At 27.3% G+C, this 14,133-nt stretch overlaps 1 pseudogene; it reads left to right on the forward strand.

Moving 5' to 3' along the window:
* Window positions 1-129: 129 nt before the first annotated feature.
* The window catches only part of LOC112682544, a 14,479-nt pseudogene continuing 475 nt past the window's right edge, over window positions 130-14,133 (forward strand).

A 14,133-nucleotide genomic window follows, 5' to 3' on the forward strand; every position in this document is an offset into this window, starting at 1 on the left:
GTACACTACCATAGATATGTTATATATTATGCATATCATATACAATTATATTCAGTGGCGTATTTACAGGGGGGTACTGGACCCCCTCAGAACCTTTCCAAAAATTAAAAAATAAACTAAAATTCTTACATGTTTGCAGAATTGGCTATGCTAAACATTCACAAGGAAGTTGAAATTACTGTTGATGAAGTGATACAGGAGTTGGCTAAAAAATCAAAACTACTAGAATTTATTTTATAACAATACTTTATAATATATAATGCTAAATACAATATATATATATATATATAATATTACATAAGACTATACGATTATTACATTATATATTTAGTTCAACTTCCTCCAAAAACTGCATAAGAACGTAACTATTACAATATAATATATAGTTTATATTAATTATGTATAAACTGTGGACCCCCCCCCCAGAAAAAATTGAAAATACGCCACTGATTATATTGAGTCGTAAATAAGTGTTATGATAACCAGTGATGTATTGCTAAAATAAATCAAGGATATACGCCTTATTTCATGTAGTAACTATCGTATGGTAGAAATCAAAAAAACTCATTCATGAACTACACATCCTTAGTTGTGACTGTTTGATAACAAAAACTTGATGTTCAATGATAACAAATTTGAATTTTCCATTAAAAAAAGAAAAATAATAATAATATATGCGATATCAAATCACGTAATACATATAACCATAGGCGGACATTTGGTTGAATTTTTTTGGGGGAGGGGGGCTATAATAATTCAATGTAAAATAACCCGCAGGGGCTTCACCCCCACACCCTCTTGCAATGCATAAGTAAAACTTATTACTATTAAAAATATAGATATGTTTAAATTGTATTAAAAAAACACTTAATAACGTATATTTAAAAATAATTAATATTTTATTTTAATGATAAATATATATTTGTATCAGCAAAGATATTCAAAATATCATCGTTTTTTATATTTTTCGATAAATCTTTTTAATATATAGTATTGAAAGATCGCTGAACCTATCTTGAACCAACGATATCCTTAGCCAAGTTTTTATTTTTTTTATTGCACTGAAACTTCTTTTGCAAGTAGCGAAACTATGTAATTGGTATTGCTAATGATATTGTAAATACTTTTTAATTATTTCTTATTTTCCGATTTTCAAAAAATCGAACAGATAATTATAAAAACAACGAATAACGTTTCTAATAAAGTTTCGATTTTGGGGGGCTATTAAAATATTTAGGGGGGTCTAAGCTCCCTCCCCCTATGCATATAACCACAAGTTGTATTATTTATATTTATCAAATTTCAAGCTATACAATAGATACGGCCATATACCCGCGTATCAACGTACATGTCCTCCGCTCCCTCACCAAAGATGTTCTAGAAAATTATTTTGCTGATAATTTGTTTGTGATTTGTTTAAATTTGTTTGATAAATATCAGAATTTGTTCGACAATAGTTTTTATACAATACCAAAAACTATGAGTTGACTGGGGATATATGTCTACAACCCCACAAGTCTAAATAATTTGAATGTTTCATTTTTTTTTTACTATTATTTTGTTTGACATTTGATTGAAATTTTAAAACCCCTCACTTTACCCCTACTCCCGTTATAAGCGAAAACTTGATTTCCCGTGTTCCCAGCCCCCCCTTTTTGAATATTTATTTTTTTATTTTTTATCATCGTTTTGTTTGAATTTGACAATTTTTTATACCTGTACTATAATCTATCTCACACTTTATGAATAATATAAAAGAGTGTTGTTCTTTCATTTTCACGTTTTATACAACGCATATCATAATTTTGGTAGATAATGTATAATATTGGTCAATTTATTAATTTAAAATGTAGAAATATTGTCTGTATGTATTATACATATCATAAACTATAAACCATACTATTCAGTGCATTTTTTAAGGATTTTCACTGGGCGACAAAAAAATTTTAAAACTCAAAGCAGTCAACGTATAATACCACAGTATGATGATAGTGCGATATATATGATGATATTTCACGTTCTCTTCGCATAATTTCGCCCAACCTTTCAAAATACTATCAACTGAATATAATCACTGGGCGACATTTGTGTCGCCTAGTTAACTGGTTAAAAAATGCACTGATACTATTAATAATCGTTTGTAATCAGTTAGTGGCGTAGCCAAGGAGGGGGGGTTAAGGGGGCTATAGCCCCCCCCATGAGCCGTGTTTATATGTATAATGTATCTTGACTATTTAATAGAATCAATGGATGCTCGTTTTAATCAAAGGCTTATTGATGTTATGCCACTTGAAGGACTTATTCCGGCCAATTTAAATATGTATGACGATAAAAATATTATAAAAGCTGCTAAAATATATGTCCAAGATCTCCATGATGATACTTCATCTACAATCAGAGCTGACCTGTTCATATGGAGGCAACAATAGAGTCAAAATACTATTCCAAAACCGAATTCTGCTCTTGATTCACTCTCTCATCGCACCAATCTTCGACCTAACATTAAAATACTTTTACAATTATTCGCCACGTACCAGTTACCTCTTTCACTTCGGAAAGAACGTTTTCAGCACTTAATCGCTTAAAATTTTTTTTAAGAAGCACTATATCGGAAAACAGACTGAATGGGTTAGCTATGGCTTTTATAAATAAAAAAAGAGCAATTCGATGAAAGTGAAATAATAACTGAATTTGCCAGAAACTCGCCTAAGAGGATGCAGCTGTCAGAGTGGAGCAAGGGACTGAACATTAAAACCAAAATTATTATTATTATTATAAATTATACATTAATAAATATTTTTAAAACTATATTAAAATGCTTGAATTAAGTTTAGAAACTTGGTGGTAGATGGTGGGGGAGGTAAAGGGTGAATTCTCACATCCTCTCTTACCTTACTTATCCAAAAAAGTGGTTAGCCCCCCCTCATTTAAAAATCCTGGCTACGCCACTGTAATCAGTAGCGATGCGTGAATATAATGTACAGGGAGCATAGGCGTAACTAGGGGGGGCTTGGAGGGGCTGAAGCTCCCTAAAATTCCTTGAAGCTCCTCCAAAATGTTTTGGGAAAATTAACCTACAGACCGCTGTAGCGAGCCTCGACTTGATAGGGTTGAGCTCGTACGATTATTTAATGACGGAGACCTCGTTGTTGATTGGTAGATGGAAAACGTCAGAGGTTGAGACAAAATACACGAACGTTAAATGAACGTAAGACTTTTATTAAATGAATTAAACAAGTACAATGAAAACTAACTAAGTACTAAGGTAATCTACGGTTCAGCCGCAAGGAGTGAAACATAGACTACGTGTTGAGGCGAAGACACAAGTTAGTTCTCTCCTAGTATACAAACGTATCCGTATATATACTAGTGTTACTCCTACGTTTACGTGCTTCTGTAAGGTCGACAATAAGGAAAAGGAAATACCATAAGGAAACAGGAAAAGAGACTCATGGGTGCCGAGGTCTCCATGGCCTCGGTTAGTCTATAAGGTATTACCTTCGACGTGCTCGCACTACCCAAAGGTTTTGTAACCCGGATAGAATTACTATGCTTACAGTCGACGTGCTTGTAATACCTATGGGATTACTACACCGCTATAGTGTATAATAGTATTAATTTTAAGTCTCCGGCAATGTAAAAATTATTGTTTCATAATATGACAAACGAATAATAGTTCAAGAGCAGTTACAATAGTAACAATTAGTGATTTGTAATGTTATTTGATAATACATTTGGATCTAATTTTAAATATATATTATCGAGTTGACGGTAGAGAGATATTTGATTATAATTTATGGTATATTTTAACCATAAAGTGTTTATTCTATATATATTATCTGTGATTCCAACTTAGAAGTACTTCGGCGGCGGCGAGTTTTCATAAAAGTTTGGTATTGTATAAAAACTATTGTCGAACAAATTCTGATATTTATCAAACAAATTCAAACAAATGAACAAATTATCGGCAAAATAATTTTCTAGAATATCTTTGATGAGGGGGCTGGGGACATGCACGTCGCGTATCATCAATTTCTCATAAGCTATATGCCATGGATAAAAATAACGTATTGGGTCTACTCCGTAACCCCCTTATAATGTCCAATACACCACTGATCATAACTGAAATAAATTATATGTTTAGACATCATCATATTTAACGAAAAAGCATTATTATCTTTTATAAAAATAGACCAAAATAAAATCCCATCATGTTATTTAAAGAATAAATAGAAATAACAGAATAAATAACTATCGCAAACAATAAAAACAAATATAAAATCACTGATATTAAAACTATAAATAATAACCGTGGTGTAAATATTTACCCGTTTGCGTAAACGGTGTAGCGATTCTTCGTGCGGTGGCGTTCGTATCCCATTCGTCCGTATGCGGTCTCTTTGTAAACACACCTCAGTACGATTTCCAAAAGTACCGTATGCGACGTACGACGGGTTGAGAATGTAAAAATTAAGACCGTTTTCTAAAATCAGATTCTATAACTGAAAAACTAGATTCTACAATATTTTACAGTATTCTACAATACTTGAAAAAAGTAATGCAATATAATCAATGATAACTTTCAATTTCTAGATCTGGTTACTACTATGAATTGTACTTCAAAAAATGAAGAGAACTCTGAGAAGAATTTACTTGAGTAAGTGTGATAATATAAAGTTAACATTTTATAATTTATTTAAAACATTTCATTTGATTCATATATTTATGTGAAATTAAATTATACATTGACTTGTATTAAAAAAATAAATGCTTGTGCAAATGCCATGAGTCATGAAACTTAATTATTACTTAGCTTATTTGTATTGAATCTGAATTCTCATATATATTTTAAATTAGTATTTTCATTATTTTTTTAATTTATATAATATGCAAATTCAATGTAAACTATATTTATTGTTTATTTTTATTTATAGGTTTAAAAAAATTAAGAAAAAGAAGAAAAAATTTAATAATGAGGTATGTTTGTGTAGTAAAAATTAAAACTATTTTATTAATTACATTTTCCATTACTTTTGAAATATGTTATGTATTATGTATGTATGTAAATAAAATACTAAAATTAAAAAAAAAATTAATGTAAGTAGAATTATTTTTAGATATGTAATTTTTTTTAAAAAATACAAATAACAAATTTTATTACGAAATACACTTAATAAATAAAACTGAATTTATATTATATATATATTGTATTATGTATAGTACTCTAGTAAAATGAATTAACTTTGTTATATACTCGCGTACAATTTACATCTAGCTCATTTTATTGGGTTACGGAAAATATTGATTAACTTATTATTATTCTCCTTTACTATTTTACAAATCATTTGATTATTTATGATATAAATATTGTTTTGATGGTTGTATTACAGAAAAATAGATTTTTGTCAAAAGACGTAAACAAGGAAAAAAAAAAAACTACTTATGATGCCAATCTTAAGTATGATTTTCAAGTAGAGAAAACATACGATAATGATGACTATTTGTGTTATATCTGTGAAAAGTCCTTTGATTATCTTTTTGATTTACGAGAACATGATAATTTGGTTCATCAAACAAACAAAGGTAAGCGTATATTCACAATATAAATTAAATATTTTATCTTAAATAATTATAAAACTATAACTTTCCTAAGATTAAATTATATTTTCAAGTATTGTTTTATTGCATGTATTTTATATAGATTCATCAGTTACTAAAACTAAATTTGCAAATAGTTCAGAAGATTATGAAAAAAAGTTGTAAGTAATTATTTAAAATTATGCTATATCGAACAATTTTACAAACTTTATTTGCGGATATTCGTTTGTTTTTTTCACATATTCAATTTTACAATACTTAACTGTAATAATCTATTTACATAAAGTATATTCAGTTAATAAATAGTTACCTTAATAGTATTTTGTTCGCACTTAATTATATAAGTTATTGCATGATAAACAAGAATTAAATTCATTTTTGTTCTAGATTTAAAATACAAGTAAAGAAATTGAAGAAGAAAGAAAAAAGAAAAATTAAGGTATGTGTCTTAACATTTTTGTATATGTGAACTAAATATTGTTTGTTGGTTCAAATATAAATTTCAAAATATATTATTGAATTAGAAGTGTATTCTTATCAAAATTGTATTAAATTAGTTCACAAGTTTACTAAATTATAACAAGTTATTTGTTCTTGTTATGTTTTTAGGTTTGAAACATATTTATTTCATTTTTATTAATAATTTTTTAAGTATATGTATCATGTCACTACTCATAATTTATATGGATTCATAATTTTTTTTTTGTTATTTCTATTTAAAACAACATAATATATCGTTTGGCATGTTAGATAGAAAAAAAATTTAATTTGTACAGATTTTTATGTACATTTTTTACTCTAGCGTTTTGTACTATACTAAATGCATATTAGTGACTTTTTGTTGATTTATAATTTAAATTGGTATTTATTTTTAGGTGGTTGATGTATTAAATATAATATCACCTAAAAAATCAAAAAAATATCAACAACAATCCTCATGCGATTTTCTTAAAAATGAAGATTTAGAAACTGAAATTACTGATGTTGCGGACGAGAAGAGCATTGATCAAATCTATGAATGCAATGTCTGCAAATTGTCATTTTCATGTATTTCTGCTTTAAATAAACATATGACTAAGTCACATATTGTGGATAAAGGTATATAATTAGATAGTTTTTATTGCTTTGTGGCTTTTTGTGGATTTCACTTAAAACTTTAATGATCTTGATCATCAGTTTTCTTAACCCTGAAATTTATCTTTACATACTCGAGTAATTTATAATGTTCAAATGTACAATAATTAATAATCATTATCCAAAATTTGAATTATTTATAAATATATTACTAAAATTTGTATTTTGTTTTTCGGTATGTTTTTATATCAATTCAACTAAAATAAATTTTAAAATTTTAGGTACTGTAAACTATTCTGAAAATGATAAAGAGTTGAAATTGTAAGTATATATTTGTTTTTATAACTTTTTTTGTTTTATAGTTATTTAAACTAGCAGTTCCCAAACTTTGTTTACGTCTTCTAAGGGAGGCATGTGTCATACTTCGGGAACCGCTGATATAACCCTTTCACGACAAGCCTTAATTTTTGTTTTAATATGTTTTAATATGTTTTACAACTAGCACATACAATTGTGTATATAAATCTATACTATCTTTAGTCCTGCCTGATTAATTGATTTTAGTAATTGGTATTAACGAACCTACACAAATGTGTGGTTGGTTTTTTAAAATTGTATGATTTTATATTCGTTTTTAATTAGACACACGCTAACCTACACAAATGTGTGTGTTCGTCGTGAAAGGGATAAATTATTATTATTATTGAAGTATCTTTTAATTAGTGAAAGTCGCACAACAATTTAATGTTTTACTTTATTATTAAATATTTGTTGTCATTAAATAGTATTTTCATTTGTAGGTTAAAAAAAATACTCAAAGAAAATAAAAAAAAAAGGAAAGAAGCTAAAAAGGTTTGTTGATTTTAATAAATGTTATATAATAATTAAAGAGTATTTACTAATATTTAATATATTATATTAATACATTGATTTTCTCTTCACCTTAGTTGTTAAATAATAAGGTATTATAGGTATATTATGTTTTTAAAAATGTCAGTAATTAATGAATATTTAAAAATATATGTACTGTTAACTTGTGGAATTTTAAACGTTATAAATTTTTATTTTTATTTTTATTGTTCGAATAGATGACATCAAATTTTTTATAACTAAATATTTATCTATTTTAAGAAATAAATTTGTTATTCATCTTTTTTTTAACAAAAATGAATGAAATTTTCATAAAATATTTCATTAGGTACAGTTAATATAAAAAAATACTAAGTTCATAGTTCAGATATCGCATGGATATGTTACGGCACTTAATATGTAGGATTTACTATTCAGATGATAATGAATCTTAAAATGTCATGCATGAAAATAAGTGAATGATAACTGTTTTTAAAGTCCAATTATGATATTAAAATGCTCTATACAATAATTAAACACCACATGAAAAATTTATGTATTATGTTTAATATTGTATAAAACTTAAATTTTTTAATACTTTTTATGTTCTGGATTAAATTTAAGAAATATTTAAATTACGTAAGATTTACGATTTAATTCATGTAAATATACTTTTTACTTAAATCATAATTATAATTGATTATAAAACAATTATTGTTATTATTATTATTATTGTTTAGTTGAGTTTTTAATATCACCAATAATATCTTCTGGGTTTGCTCTGCGTTTGAAAGTTATTTAATCTCTCTTGAAGTAATTCTTAATTTCCTTAACATATTAAATCCTTATTATATAAAGTTTGTAATTCAAAAATAAATTCATTTTTCTAGAATTGAATATAAAAAGAAAATAAAAATCATAAGGTAATAAAAAATCACTTAATATACATAAAGAGACCAAAAATATTATGATTTTTATTTATTTTATGTATTTTTAGAAAAAATACTCCATGTTTAGGGTATGCAGTTGCATACCCCCTAACGACTATGATGAATACACTTCATACACAGAATTAACTGTTCAAATAAGTCAGAATTATAAATTAGAAGTCCACAGCTTGGGGGTCGCAAATAATTTAACACAAAATGTACCTATATATTAAGTTTACTATTTTATAAAATTGAAATTTTGTAATTTTTTTATGTTCTGTATTAAATTTAAGAAATGCTTGAATTATTTAATATTTACGATTCATATTAATTCATATAAATAAAGTTTTTGTATATATTAAGCTAGTATATACTTTATACAGGGTGGGGCACTGAAACGGTCGATTTTCAAAGATATATTTTCTCAGTAGCAATTAAAGTAAAAATTCTCTCTGAATATTATTAGTTGCAAGACAACATGCCATTTAGTAAACATGGAACAGTGGAGTGCTGAACAAAGTGCTTATGCGATAAAATTGTTTTATAAAAATAATAACAGTTGCGTAGCTGCACAGCGTTCATTTGTTCGTATCCATTTTAATCTTGAACGCCATGATTCAGTACTATCGGCATGGCTATTCAAATATGGGTAACCAACTTTTAAGAGTCGGGTTCAACATTAAAAAAGAAGCCTGTACGAAAAAAAACACGTCGCTGTGTAAAATCCGACCTAGACTTCTACTGAACAAGTTTTAAAAAAAACATATGTTTTGTTCGGACTCCTTATGAGAGCGGTCTTAACAGCAGTGATGTTTATGAATGCTTTTTTTTACGGGCATATATTTTTTAATGCTAAACCCGTGTCTTCAAAGTTGGTTATCCATATTTAAATAGCCTTGCCGATGGTGCCGAATCATGGCGTTTAAGATTGAATTGAAGACGAAATGAACGCTGCGCAACCACGTAACTGTCATTATTTTTGTATAATGATTTTATCGCATAAGCACGTTGTTCATCACTCCACTGTTCCATGTTTACTAAATGGCATGATGTCTTACAACTAATAATATTTAGAGAGAATTTTTATTTTAATAACTAATGAGAAAATTTATCTTTGGAAATCGTTTTAGTGCCATAGTTTTAACCATTTTAGTGCCCCACCCTGTACTTATATCATGATGATAGGAAGGGTAGATTCATCGATATAAATTCATTTGAAAGCCGTTGATCAAAAAAGTTTGCGCACAAATCTCATGGATTATAGGATAGAATAGGTGAATGGTAGCTGATCTCAACCAATTATGATATGAAAATGCTCTATACATAATTTTTACAAGTACAAATATAAAATTTACTAAGTTAATTATTTCTGACTTTTTTAGGAAGATAAATCTGTAATGACATCACCTAAAAAAAAAAAACGAAAACAAATATCCACCTATAATGAAAGTAATGAAATTGAAGCTACTGTTCTCCATGACGATGACATGCACATCAGTGGAAAATATGAATGCAATTACTGCAGGATGTCTTTTGAACACCTTGAGACTTTGAATGATCATAAAAAAGAAGTTCATGTTAAAAATAAAAGTATGTACTTCTGCAAATTTTCTTTAAATTTATATTAAATATAAACGAGTATTATGTATGGATGAGCTTGTGTGAGTTTATCTACTTCACGTAAATTCTCTTCAACTGATTAACCTTTGTATGAAATCGAACAATACATTTTTTATAAATGATATCTTTTAGTTACATGTTTAATTACATTTTTATTGATTTAATTAATTAATTTTCAGAGATTGGTACATTAAGTAATACTTCAAAAACAGCAGAAGATGATGAAGATTTTATATCATTGTAAGGATTTAAATCTAAAGTAATTTATTAAGTGTTTCAAGAATGATCATTCTGTTATATCACAATTTATTATTTGTTGGTCATATCCCTTTATACCGTACAATTTCTATAATAATTTCAAAAAACCTTTCTCATGCTTTGTGTTAATTCAATTTAAATTCTAAACGGTCTTAAATTGTCTTATATTTTTGCAGATATTCGAGTAACATATTGGTTCATAATTATTGAATGGTCTGAAAATTATAAAATTTAAAATCCGTTTATTAAAAGAATAAAAATGATTTACAATCCATATATGATATATTTAATATTAAGTATCATAGTTGATGGTATCATTTAAATTTGCAATATCTTGAAAAACAGAATTTTCGCTCTGTTATATATGAACCGCATTTAGGATATTATATTAGTGTTAGTTTAGATCGCAATTGGGCAGTTCTTTTGTTTTTTATTTTTTTATTCAATGGCTATGACTAATACTCTTAGCATCGAATAATGTTAATTATCATGTTTCTTAATAAATATTCTTAGATACTCCTAAATATAGTCCTAACACTGTTGGATAAAATTTATTAATTTTCTGTATCCAGGGCAAAAGAAAAAAAAAAGAAAAAGAAAAATAAAAAGAAAAAAAAAGAAATTAAGAAGGTTTGTATGTTTAAATTGAATAACAAAGATGATTAATTAATATTTGATTTAATTTTTATTTTAGGATCAAACCGAAAATGAAAATGAATCCTTTGTTGTTAAAGAAATAAATCAAGAAGTATATATTGTAAGTAAAAAATTATTTCTTCGTTTAATTCATTATAACTGTGGGGACACATAATGAAAAAATATTTTATATCGTGGTTTATTATTTTTTTTAAGTTATGCGTATTCTAATGGCACTTTTGATTATTTACCCATAGATATTAAAATTAATAAATCAATAACCATTTACTATAAGCTATAAATGCAATAGTGTAGGATATATGTATTATAAATTATTTTTATTTCTATACATAGAGTAATACTTAGTGTTTTTACTCAACTGTATTGTGAAGTATATAAAACCACATTTTATCTAAATCATGAAATAATAGTGAAAAACGATATTTTAATTTTTATCACATGTATACTGTAAAAAAATTAATCTTTAGTAACCATTCAAGAACTATAAATCATATAAGTGGTCATCAGTGTACTATTTGCTCTTAATTGTATTTGGGTGAATGTTATTAACTCATTCAATCCGTAATACGCACGTGCGTAATGTTTGTGGTACAAGCTTATGACCATTCTTCAATATTCTCATAGTTTATAATGAAATTTTATTTTTATTCAAAATAAATTTGGTGATCAATACTTATGTATTCATATTCAACAATATATGTCTACATTGTTTAATTTATTTCTAGGCGGCATTTTCGGATAGCATAGTTTTTCCGAATGAAATTAACAGATTCAAAAATCAAACCGTTTATGATGAACATGAAAAACCATTTGCGTGTGATGTATGTGATAAATCGTTTACAAATAAATGTAGTTTGACTATACATAATAGAACCCATACCGGTGATAAACCTTACGTGTGTGATGTTTGTGGAAAATGCTTTGTGTCAAGCAGTCAATTAGCTGTACATTATAAAACGCATATCGGTGAAAAACCTTATGTATGCGATGTTTGTAACAGATCGTTTCCACATAAAATGAATTTGACTGTTCATCACAGAACGCATTCTGGTGAAAAACCATTTGCGTGTGATTTATGTGATAGATCGTTTTCTCTGAAATGCACTTTGACAAGACATTACAGAACGCATACTGGCGAAAAACCTTACGCGTGTGTTGTTTGTGGTAGATCATTTGCACAAAACTCCAACTTAACTATACATTATAGGACGCATACTATGTAAAACTTTATGATTGATATTTATTGCTTGATGTCGTTTGCAGCTAGTGGTAATTTACTATGTCATATACGAAATAAACACAAGTTTTGTTTTGAAATTATGTGGATTCAGATTATGTGGAATACTACTTTTAGGTATCTTGTTATTTTTGTTTTGTTTTACTTTTCGTTGTTATTTATGATATAAAATATGTAATACAAGGTTTTTTATATTACAGAAAGGCAATTTTTATTTTAGCTAATAACTTTTGTAATCCTAAGTTATCAGTTATAACGTTCAGTGTATTTGACATAATAATATGTAAAAATGGTAATACCCACAGCGGTGTGTATCATCGCCGGTACGTTAGCCATTCCGGTTATGGTTTTCATAAGCAAGAAATCACATTCTGTTCCGCACCTCAAACTAGCATTTATATGTTTAGTATGCAAATAGTATTAAAAATATCGGTCATGCTGATAAAATATCTTTTAAACATCAATATTGGAACTCAGTCAATCAATCAAGGACGTATGCAGAAAAAAATGTTGGAGGGTGTTTTTGGAAATCGGTATAGAAGTGTAGAACTTTTTTTTTAATAAATATACGAAATTCTCGTTATATATCGTCTTTGGAAACGTTCATTGCTAGTGAACCATAATCATAGTTACCTCTTATTGCAAGTCTTTGTCTGTCACACGGTAAATTTGATCTAATGATAGGAGTTGGTTATTTTTTATTCTCTAACTGCTGTTGTCTTCTACCCTGGTCACTGATTATTTTACTGATCACATCGTTTCTTTTGTTTTCAAAAATCAGTTGATAATTGGGTTGCATAGCGTCTTTGTGGTATTATTTTATTTGGTTTTTTTTTAAATTTTTCAAGGGTTTTTATTCCAATGGCGAACGAAGTCCGTAAAAAAGTTTTTAGACTTTCATGATCTCCTTTACTTGCATTTATTTTGGAAAATGAAACGCAAATTCCACATTAAACTTCGTCCTTACTTGCTGAGTACGTCAATCAAGGATAATACCGCAACTTAGAATGTTGAAATTTTAAATGCCATTTACTTGAAGTTGGAAATGTATAAGTAACATCATATACCCATGATCTTATAATAAAATCATATTTCTCGTTACCATATAATGTCGTTAATATAATATTAATACGTCATTATTTAAATTTTCCTAACCATGGTAATTGTCCCGTCATGTTAGCTTAGATATTTCCTGTCTGTGAACATTATATAATTATTTTGTACCCACGTCAATAGGTATACTTTTATTTTATTTATTAATCCTTTTTTAAGTATTTTCATTTTTATTTTTTTTTAAATTATATTAAAATGTTAATTTGTTAGTTATTAATTTTTATTTTGCTATAGATGGTTTTTTACGTTTACAATGTAGTATTATACGTGTCTATTAAATTATATTAAAACAACTAACATTATAATTGAATAAGTAAATAACCATACAAAAAACAAAATATTTTGGGGGAGGGTGTTTGAATGCCCAAAACACCCCCTCGTGTACGTGTCTGCAATAAATAATACTTGCGTGCGTGATGTTTATGGTATATGCAGCCCATGTGCGGATCATTCTTCAATATTTTCGTAGTTAATATTATTTAATTTTCTTCGAAATAAATTTGGTGTTCAATACTGATGTATTCATTATCAACAATTTTTGTCTACATTATTTAAAGCTTAATAATTTTGTATAGATTTATAATAAAATAAGCCGTATTTATTTCTAGGCGGCAATCTCGAGTACAACAGTTTTTCCGAATGAAATTATCAGATGTAAACGTCAAACTGTTTATGATGATCACCACAAATGTGATCGAAAAAATGATATCTTTGGCGCCTATACAGATGAATTTATAGAAAATAAAATTCATCATCAGCGATCTAATTGCTCTAATGCATATTCGACTAATTCCAATT

The sequence above is a fragment of the Sipha flava genome, unplaced genomic scaffold, assembly GCF_003268045.1.
Source record: "Sipha flava isolate LNK unplaced genomic scaffold, YSA_version1 206_pilon_pilon, whole genome shotgun sequence".
NCBI classification, from domain to species: domain Eukaryota; kingdom Metazoa; phylum Arthropoda; class Insecta; order Hemiptera; family Aphididae; genus Sipha; species Sipha flava.